Source organism: Bos indicus x Bos taurus, chromosome 2 (assembly GCF_003369695.1).
Source record: "Bos indicus x Bos taurus breed Angus x Brahman F1 hybrid chromosome 2, Bos_hybrid_MaternalHap_v2.0, whole genome shotgun sequence".
Classification (NCBI taxonomy): Eukaryota; Metazoa; Chordata; class Mammalia; order Artiodactyla; family Bovidae; genus Bos; species Bos indicus x Bos taurus.
The window spans coordinates 63,593,561-63,606,129 of NC_040077.1; the positions used below are offsets into that span (position 1 = coordinate 63,593,561).

The following is a 12,569-nucleotide window of genomic DNA, read 5'->3' on the forward strand; positions in this document are numbered from 1 at the left end:
CATCAGAACAAATTTGACAATGTTTTCTGGTTCACATTTTCCATTGAGAGGTATCCTCAGGTTGCCAAGATGTTCCTACATATGCTGCCTCTAAACCAGGGGTTCTTAATGAAGGGTGAAAATCAGAATTACTAGGGATGCTTCTTCAAAACATACTCCTCAGAGATTCTAAATCTGCCAACATAGTTTACATAGGGTATTGAAAAGTCTTTGAGCAAAATATTGGTAAAGAACTACTTGAAAATTATTCCATGTATTTGTTGTTTTTGAGGAACTTATGTTTATATTATCTGTATATTCTACCTTCTTCCTTGATGTTAGAATCTGTTGAAACTGACATTTTTTTTTTTTTCCAGAGTGCTTTAACCTTTACTTCAGTAAGTAGATTCTGGATGGTGATGATTATCCACTTTGACACAGAGTGAATTTATTTGTGACCTGCTTTCACGGAGTTCACAAACTAGTTATTGCAACCAACCAAGAAAAGAATAAGAGAAATGAAGAAATGCCACAAGTATTGGCAATATTTACTGCAGCATATGGCTAATGTGTAAAGAGGTAACAGAACGACGTATCTCAGGGGATCATTCAAAAGGAAAATTACTTAAATTAACTTCTCAGGCAAACCAAATTATGCACCATGCCCCCTCCTGTAATGCTATACAAAGTCAATGTTTGTGGAGAGTAGAACTGGGGACTATCAATCAAGTCTTTCATAAGAATGGTTGTGTCTGCAGGGATTTATTTTTTTCTTTGCATTTTTGGCTTTTAGATGAATGAAGAATTTTTCTCAGCAAATTATTAATTACTCCTACTTGCCTGTCGAATTGAGTTCACTGTAGTTATGTAGGAGTCAATGGTATTCAAACTGCAGCTTTTGATGAAGTAATCGGCTGCTTCTGGGGCCTCTTTCAGCTGCCCTGGGCGTGCTTCACATGTAAACGACTGCCAAATGGATTCTTTCGACATTCCAGCCAATTAAAATACATTTAAAGTGCAGCTGGTGGAGAGGAAAGCCGGGTGATTGTGTGGAGAACTTCAGGGCAGAGAGACAGAAAACAAACTTTGTGGAACCCAGTTCGGGCAGCCTAGCCAGGGGTCTGGGGGCAATGGAGAAAGTCCCCCAAAGAGGGTATTTTTAGTTGCTGTCATCATCAAAGATGACACTTTGAGCACCACCTTAAAAGACACAAAAGAGGGAAGCATGTTTGTTAGGGTGTCAGTTTTCTCCCCTTGCCTCTTGAAACTCTGTGTTGGCTGGTTGCCCAATGCGGTGCTGCATACAAATATTGACAGAACACAGCGGTGTTTGTTAAACCCGGCCTGGGGAAGCCAGTGATTAAAACTCTTGAAGGAAGATCCGAAAACCCCAGGAACTCTCCTCAATAGCCTTAGAACACTGACTGAATGCAAGAGAAAGCGCTGAGTGGGCTAAAGTGAACATATTCACCGTCCCTGCTATGCCTTTTCGGTAAGGTCAGAATTTTCTTTTCTCTCTCTTTTTTCTTTAATGTTTCTGTTGGTGTGGAGGTGAGAGCTTCCAACATGCTAAGTAAGTGCTCTGCTTCAGACCTCTGAATTGCAGAGCATAAGGTTTGCCTGTGATTTTTCTGGAGGGCTTGAGGGGATTGCAAGGTGTAAATAGACACAGGACATCACCCAGCACACACATGGAGTCCACCAGTGCTTTTCCAGAATTCAGGATACATTTTCTGTTGATCTATCCCAGTATTTGCTGCCTGTGTCCAAATGTCCTGAGGTTGGTTACAAACACATTCCTCCTTTGAACCAATAGGTATGTTGTACGTGCTTGTTTCGATTTTCATCATCAATGTCTTGTGCATTCTGCCACCAGCCCCTTGCCTATGCATGCAGAAAGTGTATTTTTCCTTCTGGGTTAATATTCAATCAGACACAAGTGTTCTGTCTTACTCAAGCAAATCCCAAATGTTTGGAAATGCCTTGCTTTATCTCAACTTTCCTTGGAGAAGCTGATAACTTGGGAATTTGTTCTGAATCACTCTTATGCTGGAAGAGGGCAGCTGCGGTTGCACTATCTCTATGGTTCTGCAAGCTCAGTAAATACCCGGCTCTGGGGGTTGGACTCCCAGGCCCATCTTAAATTCCTGAGAATGTTTAGGAAGAGTAGGGCTGAGCAGGGGTATTGATTGCTATCTATCGACTGACCAATGAAAGACACACAAAGTTCCCGATTGTTTCTGATCCTAGCTTGTCAGTTGGCCCTTTTTGGCTTTGGTTTTGTTCATTGCAAACAAAGAATCTTGCACATTTCATGGTGAAGGATCACGTTGCAGTGTCCTGAACTCAGTTCAATGCTCTTTATTAATCTTTAATGTGCCAGTAGCTCTGAGGCTATGCCAAGCTAAGACTTTCCAAAACTCTTCAAGCTACCTGCTGCCAAGATAAACGGTGGTAGGCTCAGAAGGAATATTTTAAGGAAACTTGCAAGAGCAAAGTTTTAGCTATTAAATTTGTTATGGGTCAATGAAAGAAATCTTAAATAAAAGAGATTTCAGAAAGGGCTGCTTCAGCTCTGCCCTCCATGTGAGAGACCTGCTGTTGGAGTGCATGTTCTCACACACAGTGGTCTATGTTCTGTGTGTGGAGAATATAAGGTGACCTACTGTATGGGTGTTGGGTTGGGTTTATGAAGTGGGTGCTGTGTGAATGGAGGCATGCAAATGCAGAAGGCCTTTCTGCTCATGACAGTGTTGGAGTCCAGGGGTAAACATGGCTACACATGTGGTGGCTGCTTGTCCCATACAACCATTTCAGACACAAAAAATGAGCCAGTGATGGACAGTGCTCACAAGAGTACCTGTGCACAGAAATGTAACTATGTACAAAAGAAAAATGGCATGGTATACCTCAAAATCTTGGGCCCTGGAGGTGATTTCAGAACTCAGATGAAATGGAAACTTACTGTGAGGCCTTGGAAAATGGAAGGCAGTGGCTTCTTGGGTCTGTCGGTTGCTCACCAGGCTAATGCAAGGTCAATGGTGTCATCATCACTTCTTGGGGATGCAGGTAAGAGTCAAATGGATCCTGCCTGTAGACACCAGTTCTGTAAGCAGAGGCTCCATCTGTCATGGTTGCTATGAGAAGAACAGTGAATTGAAGTGAGAGGAGCTTCAAAGTCCTATCTTATTTAGAGTCAGTGATGTAAAGACTTTACACACATACATGTAGACAGTGATGAGAAAGGGGCAAGGGTGAGGGAATCCTCCATTAAATGGGTTTTGTTGATTTTAGAGTCAAGCCCAGTCTTCTTCCTGTGGCCTAGAATAGGGTTGACAAACGTAGGCATCACAGACTAAATCTGATCACCATGACTTTTTTTTACAGATGAATTTTCATTAGACCCAACCAAACCCCTTTGCTGATATATGGTCCACACCTGCTTTTGTGCTATCATAACAGAACTGAATAGTTGCAACAGAGACACTATGACCCCACAAAGCCTAAAACAGTTAGTGCCTGGCTCTTTACAGAAAAAGTTTGAGAGATTGGAAATGGAGGACAATGCTTCTTAAACTATCTCATAGATCAGTTTTGTTTTTAATTTCCAGTCTGTTTTGGACTGGAAATAATTTTATTAAGTGTGGCAAAATGTTGCTTCAATGTTGTGGCAATACCAAATTGCTACAATATTTCTAAACATTTACTCTTAAATTTTGTACTTATCATGGATCCTTTATTTTAATTAATTTATTTATTTGGCCAAGTGGCTTGTGGTATCTTAGTTTCCCAATCAGGAATGAAACCTGGGCCCTCAGCAGCAAAAGCTTGGCATCCTAACCACTGGATCATTAGAGAATTCCCTATCATGTATCCTAAGCAAACAGTTTGCAGACCAGTACCAGTCCTGGGACCACACTTTGAGAAGCTGTAATCCCTGCTAAATTTTCGAGTTTTGTCTTGTGACATTTGCCCCACATCTGTAATCATACTACTCTTCTTTCTGAAGACTGGATGCAATAAACTCTTTTCCACATTTGGACCTGTGTCATGACTATTTGCTGGTCCTGGAACTGTCTAAATCTTGCCTTAGCTTTTTCTTTGTATGAGGGGTCTGCTTTGGTTCATTTCATCAAGAAGACCTTTTGACCACTCTGTCTGAAAAATCTTTCCTCACCTTACATCACTCTGTCTTTATTTTGTATATTACAATCAATGCTTGTGTTGTTTATGTTCCTATTATTTGTTTCCCTCCATTAGTCTGGATTCAGTAATGACCCATTTCAGCTGGTTCAAGCAGAAATGGATTTCATATTTGTTTTAGATGGCATGTGAAATCTTGCAGGTGCTGGGGAGCCAACAGAGCTTCTGAGATAATGCTCAGAACAACAGAACAAAATTTACCATTACATCTCTGTCACAATACAAAGCTAGGATTCAGGAAGCTGATGCCACCATTGCCAGCTTCAGGATCACATTGCCTCTTCCACCAAAATAAGCAACTCTGTTTCTTGAAAACACATAAACCTACGGACAGGATACTGGGATCTTTTCTAAACAGATTTCAGAATACCCCAAACCTCTGGCAGGAACAGCAGAAATATCACATCTACCACATGATCTTCACTCTGATTTTCAAATCCCACTGAATGGGAGGTAAAATCTGGGTAAAATCTGGATCACTGCAGAATTTGAGCTGTGAGAGCATCAAGGAAATGTCATATTAGGTTTTTTAGTCTTTAATGCTGTAATAGAATCACCAGAACCTGCCTTCATCCCCTGTTGGAATTTCATCTCTATGATGGTAGGGACCCATCTGCTCATTCATCACCCTTCACCAGTGCTAAATTAATGCCTGATATGTGCCCAGTGAATTTTGATAGTAAGAATGCATGTGAATGGCATGCTCCCCATAAGTCCATGATTTATATAGGAGGATAGCGTGGGAAATGTCTCTGTGGGAGATGCAAGATTACCTATAGGTGACGGTCTCATTTTTGATACATACCTTGTTTTTTAAAGCTGAAATATATTTATGTAGCTGTAGTTAATCTTTTTAGGACTTGGGTTATTCGTTACTACCTCTTATCATTTTTTGAGGATATTCAATGAGGATATTTAATAATATCATTTGCTGAGTAACACAGTACACTAAGTGTTATATATAATTAGCTCATTTAATCTGCAAAATATCTTGATGAAGTGACATTATTTCCACTTATAAAGAAAGCAGAGGTTTTGAGTAGAAGAGTATCTTCTCAAGTCACAGAGCTGGCGAGTGGTACATTTTGACAAGTCGATCAGTCATGTCCGACTCTTTGCTACCCTATAGACTGTAGCCTACTAGGCTCCTCTGTCCATGGGCTTTTCCAGGCAAGAGTGCTGGAGTGGGTTGCCATTTCCTTCTCCAGGGGATCTTCCTGACCCAGGGGCGAGTGGTACAGTCAGATTTTATCCCATGACTTTTGAAACCTAAGTTTATACCCTTCACCTCTAGTTATAACACTCTATATAATTTATCTTTGTGGTTGCTCTCTCTTCACTTAAGACTCCCTAGTTTTGTTTCCATCCTAGTAAATGGTTAATTTACTGCATTATCTACTTTGTGCCTTAGCAAGGTAAATCCAGTCATCAGGACTGAAATATCAATACAGGTTTCTGGTTATCATATTCATGCTGACTATCAGCAATGAATCTGTGGGTCTATAGATGATGATATAAAAGTAGGTAGGAGAGAACTAAATAAGTAGTGATCAAGATACAAAAAGTTGCACTTAGGACAAAAATCCTAAGTTATTTCTCTTGTAATTGTACAAACTTCCAGCCCCATACAATTAACAATTTTAGGTCTTTTTCAGTGTTGTGGAATGAGATTTCTATTGGAACTTTCAAAAGCTCACATATTCCTGGATGTGTAAAAGGCATGCACATGCAGAGAGGTATGCATTTTCTCAGGAAAGACCTGAGAAAGCCCCAGTTGCTCACCTATTACTAACATTGAGCCTCTGCACAAGCAAGGAGTGAAAATTAAGAATTGTAAACAGCTGGCAAATTGAAGGTGTGCCCCCTATACACAGAAATCCCCTCAGCAAAGCCTGGAACTTACTGGCTGAGGGCATTATTATTATTATTTTAAAAGAAGTTTTCAGCCATTAGCTGGCCACTAAGCTAACCACACATGACAAAGAATGCAGACTCTATGGTTAGGAAAGTCACTAAACAAATAGGAAGAATAATTACAGCAACAAAAAACTGAAACAACAAACCATAGTTGGGGGAGTGATATGATTTCAAGAATTAATGTTTTATATTATTTTAAATGTCCAGTTTTCAAAAAAAGTAATGAGACATGCAAAGAAACTGGAAAGTGTGTTCTATTCACAAGGAAGAAAAGGCAGTCAATAGAAATAATCTTTGAGGAAGCCCAGATATTGGATTTACTAGAGAAAGACTTTAAATCAGTGACCATAAAAATACTCACTGCTGCTAAGTCGCTTCAGTCGTGTCCAACTCTGTGCGACCCCATGGACTGCAGCCTAGTAGGCTTGTCCATCCATGGGATTCTCCAGGCAAGAACACTGGAGTGGGTTGCCATTTCCTTCTCCAGTGCATGAAAGTGGAGAGTGAAAGTGAAGTCACTCAGTCGTGTCTGACTCTTAGCGACCCCATGGACTGCAGCCTACCAGGCTCCTCCATCCATGGGATTTTCTGGGCAACAGTACTGGAGTATGGTGCCATTGCCTTTTCCCAAAAATGTTCACAGAACTAAAAGAAATCATGTCTAAAGGAATAAAGGAAAATAATGAGAACAATATATCACCAGAGAATATCAATAAAGGGATAAAATTTGTAAAACACAGCCAAATATAAATTTGAGAGCTGAAAAGTACAATAACTAAAAAAAAAATCACTATTGGGTTCAACAGCAGGTTTAAGTAGACAGAAGAAAGAATCAGAAAATTTGAAGAGAGGTCAAATGCAGAGTACATAACGACAAACGCTGGGCTGGAGGAAGCACAAGCTGGAATCAAGACTGCCGGGAGAAATATCAATAACCTCAGATATGCAGATGACACCACCCTTATGGCAGAAAGTGAAGAACTAAAGAGCCTCTTGATGAAAGTGAAAGAGAGTGAAAAAGTTGGCTTAAAGTTCAACATTCAGAAAACTAAGATCACGGCATCCAGTCCCAACACTTTATGGCAAATAGATGGGGAAACAGTGGAAACAGTGGCTGACTTTATTTTTGGGGGCTCCAAAATCACTGCAGATGGTGATTGCAGCCATGAAATTAAAAGATGCTTGCTCCTTGGAAGAAAAGTTATGACCAACCTAGAGAGCATATTAAAATGCAGAGACATTACTTTGTCAACAAAGGTCAAGTCTATGGTTTTTCCAGTAGTCATGTATGGATGTGAAAGTTGGACTATAAAGAAAGCTGAGCACTGAAGAATTGATGCTTTTGAACTGTGGTGTTGGAGAAGACTCTTGAGAGTCCCTTGGATTGCAAGGTGATCCAACCAGTCCATCCTAAAGGAGGTCAGTCCTGGGTATTCTTTGGAAGGACTGATGTTGAAGCTGAAACTCCACTACTTTGGCCACCTGATGCAAAGAACTGACTCATTGGAAAAGACTCTGATGCTGGGAAGGATTGAGGACAGAAGAAGGGGATGACAGAGGATGAGATGATTGGATGACATCACCGACTCAATGGACATGAGTTTGGGTAAACTCATGTTGGTGATGGATAGGGAATTGGTGATGGACAGGGAGGCCTGGCGTGCTGCAGTCCATGGGGTCTCAAAGAGTCAGACACGACTGAGTGACTGAACTGAACAAATGAGATTATTCAATCTGAAAAGAGAAAGTAGAAAAAGAAGAAAAATTAGCAGAACTTTGATGAGACAGTATCAAGTATACCAATATACACATAATGAGAATCTGAGAAAGAAAGGAGAAGCAGAAAGGGACAGAAAGACTATTTGAAGAAAAAATGGCTGAAGACTTTCCATATTTGATGGAACATGGGAATCTATATATTCAAGAATCTCAATGAATTTCAAGTAGAATAGATTCAAAGAGGTTCACTTTGAAACAAATTATAGTCAAATTGTAAAATATCAGAATCTTGAAAGCAGCAAGAGAAAATCATCATGTTATGTATAAGGGAGTCTCATTTATATTAATAGGTAGTTTCTCATCAGAAACCATGGAGGCCAAAAAGCAGTGGAATAATATAAAGTACTGAAAGAAAATGACTGTCAACTTAGAATTCTATATCCAGCAAAACTGTTCTTCAAAAATAAGGATAAATTAAGACATCACCTGGAGAAGGAAATGGCAACCCACTCCAGTACTCTTGCCTGAGGAATCCTCTAGACAGAGGAACCTGGTGGGCTACAGTCCATGGGGTCAGAGTCAGACACAAGTGACACACACACAAGATATTACCAGGTTAAAAATCTGAGAGAATCTATCACTGACAGACCTTTCCTTCCTTAAATTACTAAAGGAAGTCCTTCAGACTGAAATAAAAGGAACTAGACAGTAACTTGAATTTGCACCAAAAAATAAAGAGCACTGCTAAAATATAAAAGGCAGTTTATATGTATTTTTTGTTTATACTTCCTTTCTTTTCCTCCTGCTTGATTTAAAAGACATGTGCAAGCTATAAGCATAAAACTATATTGATGAGCTTATAATATATAAAGATGTAATGTGTATTACAATAAGAGGACAAAGGAGACTAGCTCTATAGAAGTGAAGTTTTTGTACAATGTTGAAATAAACTAGATATTAATTCAACTAGACTAATATATTAGATAATCTAGATAAAATAGAAAAAATCCTAGACACAAAATACTGGAACTGACTCAACAAAACTTGAACAGACTTTTAACAATAAAAATATTGAATTAGTTATCAACAGACTTAGCACAAAGAAGAGCCCAGGCCAGGTAGCTACCTGTTGTATTCTAGCAAAAAGAAGAATTAACACTAATTTTTCACAAATGCTTCCAAAAAATAAAACAGAAACACTTTCCAGCTCAGTCTATGAAGAGGGTATTATTGCCCTGTTACTAGGGAAGTAAGAAACAGGAACTATAGCCTGATATGTCTTATTAATGTGGACACTATAATTGCCAACAAAATACTAGCAAACCAAATTAAGCAACATATAAAAAGGATCATACTGCATGACTAAGTAAGATTTATTCCAGGAATGAAAGACTGGTTATGCATATGAAAAAAATCAATGTAACACAACAACATATTAATGAAATAAAGGGAAAAAACATATGATTATTTCAATAGATGTATAAAAAGCACATGACAATAGCCAACACTTTTTAATGGTAAAAGTCTCAACAAACTAGAAATAGAACTGTCTCAACCTGATAAAGGGCACCTACAAAAATCTTACAGCTAATATTATATCCCAAAGAAAGGCAATACCAAAGAATGCTCAAACTACCACACAATTGCACTCATCTTACACGCTAGTAAAGTGATTCTTAAAATTCTTCAAGCCAGGCTTCAGCAATACGTGAACTGTGAACTTCCTGATGTTCAAGCTGGTTTTAGAAAAGGCAGAGGAACCAGAGATCAAATTGCCAACATCCTCTGGATCATGGAAAAAGCAAGAGTGTTCCAGAAAAACATCTATTTCTGCTTTATTGACTGTACCAAAGCCTTTGACTGTGTGGATCACAAGAAACTGTGGAAAATTCTGAAAGAGATGGGAATACCAGACCATCTGACCTGCCTCTTGAGAAACCTGTATGCAGGTCAGGAAGCCACAGTTAGAACTGGACATGGAGCAACAGACTGGTTCCAAATAGGAAAAGGAGTATGTCAAGGCTGTTTATTGTCACCCTGCTTATTTAACGTATATACAGAGTACATTATGAGAAATGCTGGGCTGAAAGAAGCACAAGCTGGAATCAAGATAGCCGGGAGAAATATCAATAACCTCAGATATGCAGATGACACCACCCTTATGGCAGAAAGTGAAGAAGAACTAAAGAGCCTCTTGATGAAAGTGAAAGAGGAGATTGAAAAAGTTGGCGTAAAGCTCAACATTCAGAACACTAAATCATGGCATCCAGTCCCATCATTTCATGGGAAATAGATGGGGAAACAGTGGAAACAGTGGCTGACTTTATTTTTGGGGGATCCAAAATCAGTGTAGATGGTGATTGTAGCCGTGAAATTAAAAGACTCTTACTCCTTGGAAGTAACGTTATGACCAACCTAGACAGTGTATTAAACAGCAGAAACATTACTTTGTCAACAAAGGTCCGTCTAGTCAAGGCTATTGTTTCTCCAGTGGTCATGTATGGATGTGAGAGTTGGACTATAAAGAAACTGAACGCAGAAGAATTGATGCTTTTGAACTGTGGTGTTGGAGAAGACTCTTGAGAGTCCCTTGGACTGCAAGGAGATCCAACCAGTCCATCCTAAAGGAAATCAGTCCTGGGTGTCCATTGGAAGGACTTATGTTGAAGCTGAAATTCCAATACTTTGGCCACCTGATGCGAAGAGCTGACTCATTTGAAAAGACCCTGATGCTGGGAAAGATTGAGGGCAGGAGGAGAAGGGGATGACAGTGGATGAGATGGTTGGATGGCATCACCAACTCAATGGACATGGGTTTGGGTGGACTCTGGGAATTGGTGATGGACAGGGAGGCCTGGCGTGCTGCGGTTCATGGGATGGCAAAGAGTCGGACATGACTGAGTGACTGAACTGAATATTATACTTAATAGTAAGAGACCTTCCTCCCTACAATCAAGAAAAGATAAAATTCTTCTATCATTATTTCTATTCAATATTGTATGTAGTTCTATCCAGAGAAATTAGATAAGAAAAATAAATCCAAAGGCACCCAGATTGGAATAAAGAAGGAAAACTATGTTTATTTGCTGATGACATAATTTTGTGTGTATAAAATCTAAAGAATCCATTTAAAATAGAATTAATAAACAAATTAATGCTACAGAGTACAGGACAATATACAAAAATCAATTGCGTGTCTATACAATAGCAGTGAGCAATTGAAAAATGAAATTTAAAATAGCAATTCAATTTATAATAGCATTAGAAAGAAAATGTTTAGAAAGAATTTTAACAGAAATGTAGGACTTGTAATACTTGTAATACTAAGTATTGCTAATGAAATTAAAGAAGGCCAAAATAAATGGAAAGATATCCCATGTACATATCTTGAGTGACTTAATATTTTTAAGATGACGATACTCCCCATATTTATCTAGAAATAGAACACAATTGTTATCAAAATCTAAGCTGCCTTTTTTTTTCAGAAATGACAAGCTGATAGAAAGATTTGTAAAATGGAAATTACATGGGGCTTCCCTGGTGGTCTCATAGTTGAGACTCTGCCTGCCAATCTGGTTTGATCCCTGGTCTGGGAAATTCCCATATGCAGAGCAAGTAAGCTCCATGTACCTCAACTACTGCTCTAGAACCTATGAACCACAATCACTGAGCCCCTGTACTGCAACTACAGAAGCCCACATGCCTACAGCTTGTGTCCTGCCACAAGAGAAGCCACTGCAGTGCGAAGTCTGCGCATCACAGTAAAGAGTAGCCCCTGCTAGCCACAAATAGAGAAAGCTTGCATGCAGCAATGAAGACCCAGCACAACCAAAAATTAATAAATAAATCTTAAAAAAATGAAAATTACCAAGGAAGTCAAAACAATCTTTAGACCAAAGTTGTAACTGGCAGTTCTTGATTTCAAGTTACTGCAAAGCAACAGTACTAAGAAAAAAAAAAAGTATGTTATTAGTATAAACCTATATATAGAGAGAGGAGAAGGCAATGGCACCCCACTCCAGTACTTTTGCCTAGAAAATCCCATGCATAGAGGAGCCTGGTAGGATGCAGTCCATGGGGTTGCTAGAGTCGGACAGGACTGAGCAATTTCACTTTCACTTTTCACTTTCATGCATTGGAGAAGGAAATGGCAACCCACTCTAGTGTTCTTGCTTGGAGAATCCCAGGGACGGGGAAGCCTGGTGGGCTTCCGTCTATGGGGTTGCACAGAGTCAGACACGACTGAAGTGACTTAGCAGCAGCAGCAGCATATATATAGAGATCAATGAAATTAAATTGAGAGTTCAGAAATAAACCCTTACATTTAAGGCCAATTGATTTTTTTACAGTGGTGCCAAGACAATTCAATGGGGAGAAAGAATAATCTTTTTAACAGATGGTGCTGGGAAAGTTGGATGTCCACATATAAAAGAATAAATTTGGAACTCTAACTCACAACTCAAGCAAATATTAATTTAAAATGAATCACAGAGCTAAATATAAGAACTAAAACTATAAAACTCTTGGAAGAAAACATAGGAGTAAATTTTCATGATTTTGGATGAGGTAAAGTTTTCTCGGATATAACACGAAAAGCAAGAGTGACAAAAGGAAAAATAAAGACTTTATCAACATTAAATCTTTTCAAAGGACATCATTTAAGAAAGTGGAAAGATAGCCCACCCAAAGGAAGAAAATATTTGCAAATCATAAATTTAATAAGGGACTTGTATCCCATATAATGGCGTATT

General features: G+C 39.0%; 1 protein-coding gene across 1 annotated transcript in view; it reads left to right on the forward strand.

Annotated features, from left to right (window-relative positions):
• The first annotated feature begins 1,017 nt into the window (after positions 1–1,017).
• Positions 1,018–12,569, forward strand: part of NCKAP5 (NCK associated protein 5) — a 1,219,674-nt gene continuing 1,208,122 nt past the window's right edge. The window contains exon 1 of the mRNA XM_027562077.1: positions 1,018–1,471. The gene's annotated coding sequence lies outside the window, so the exon portion shown is untranslated. The remainder of the gene's footprint in view (positions 1,472–12,569) is intronic.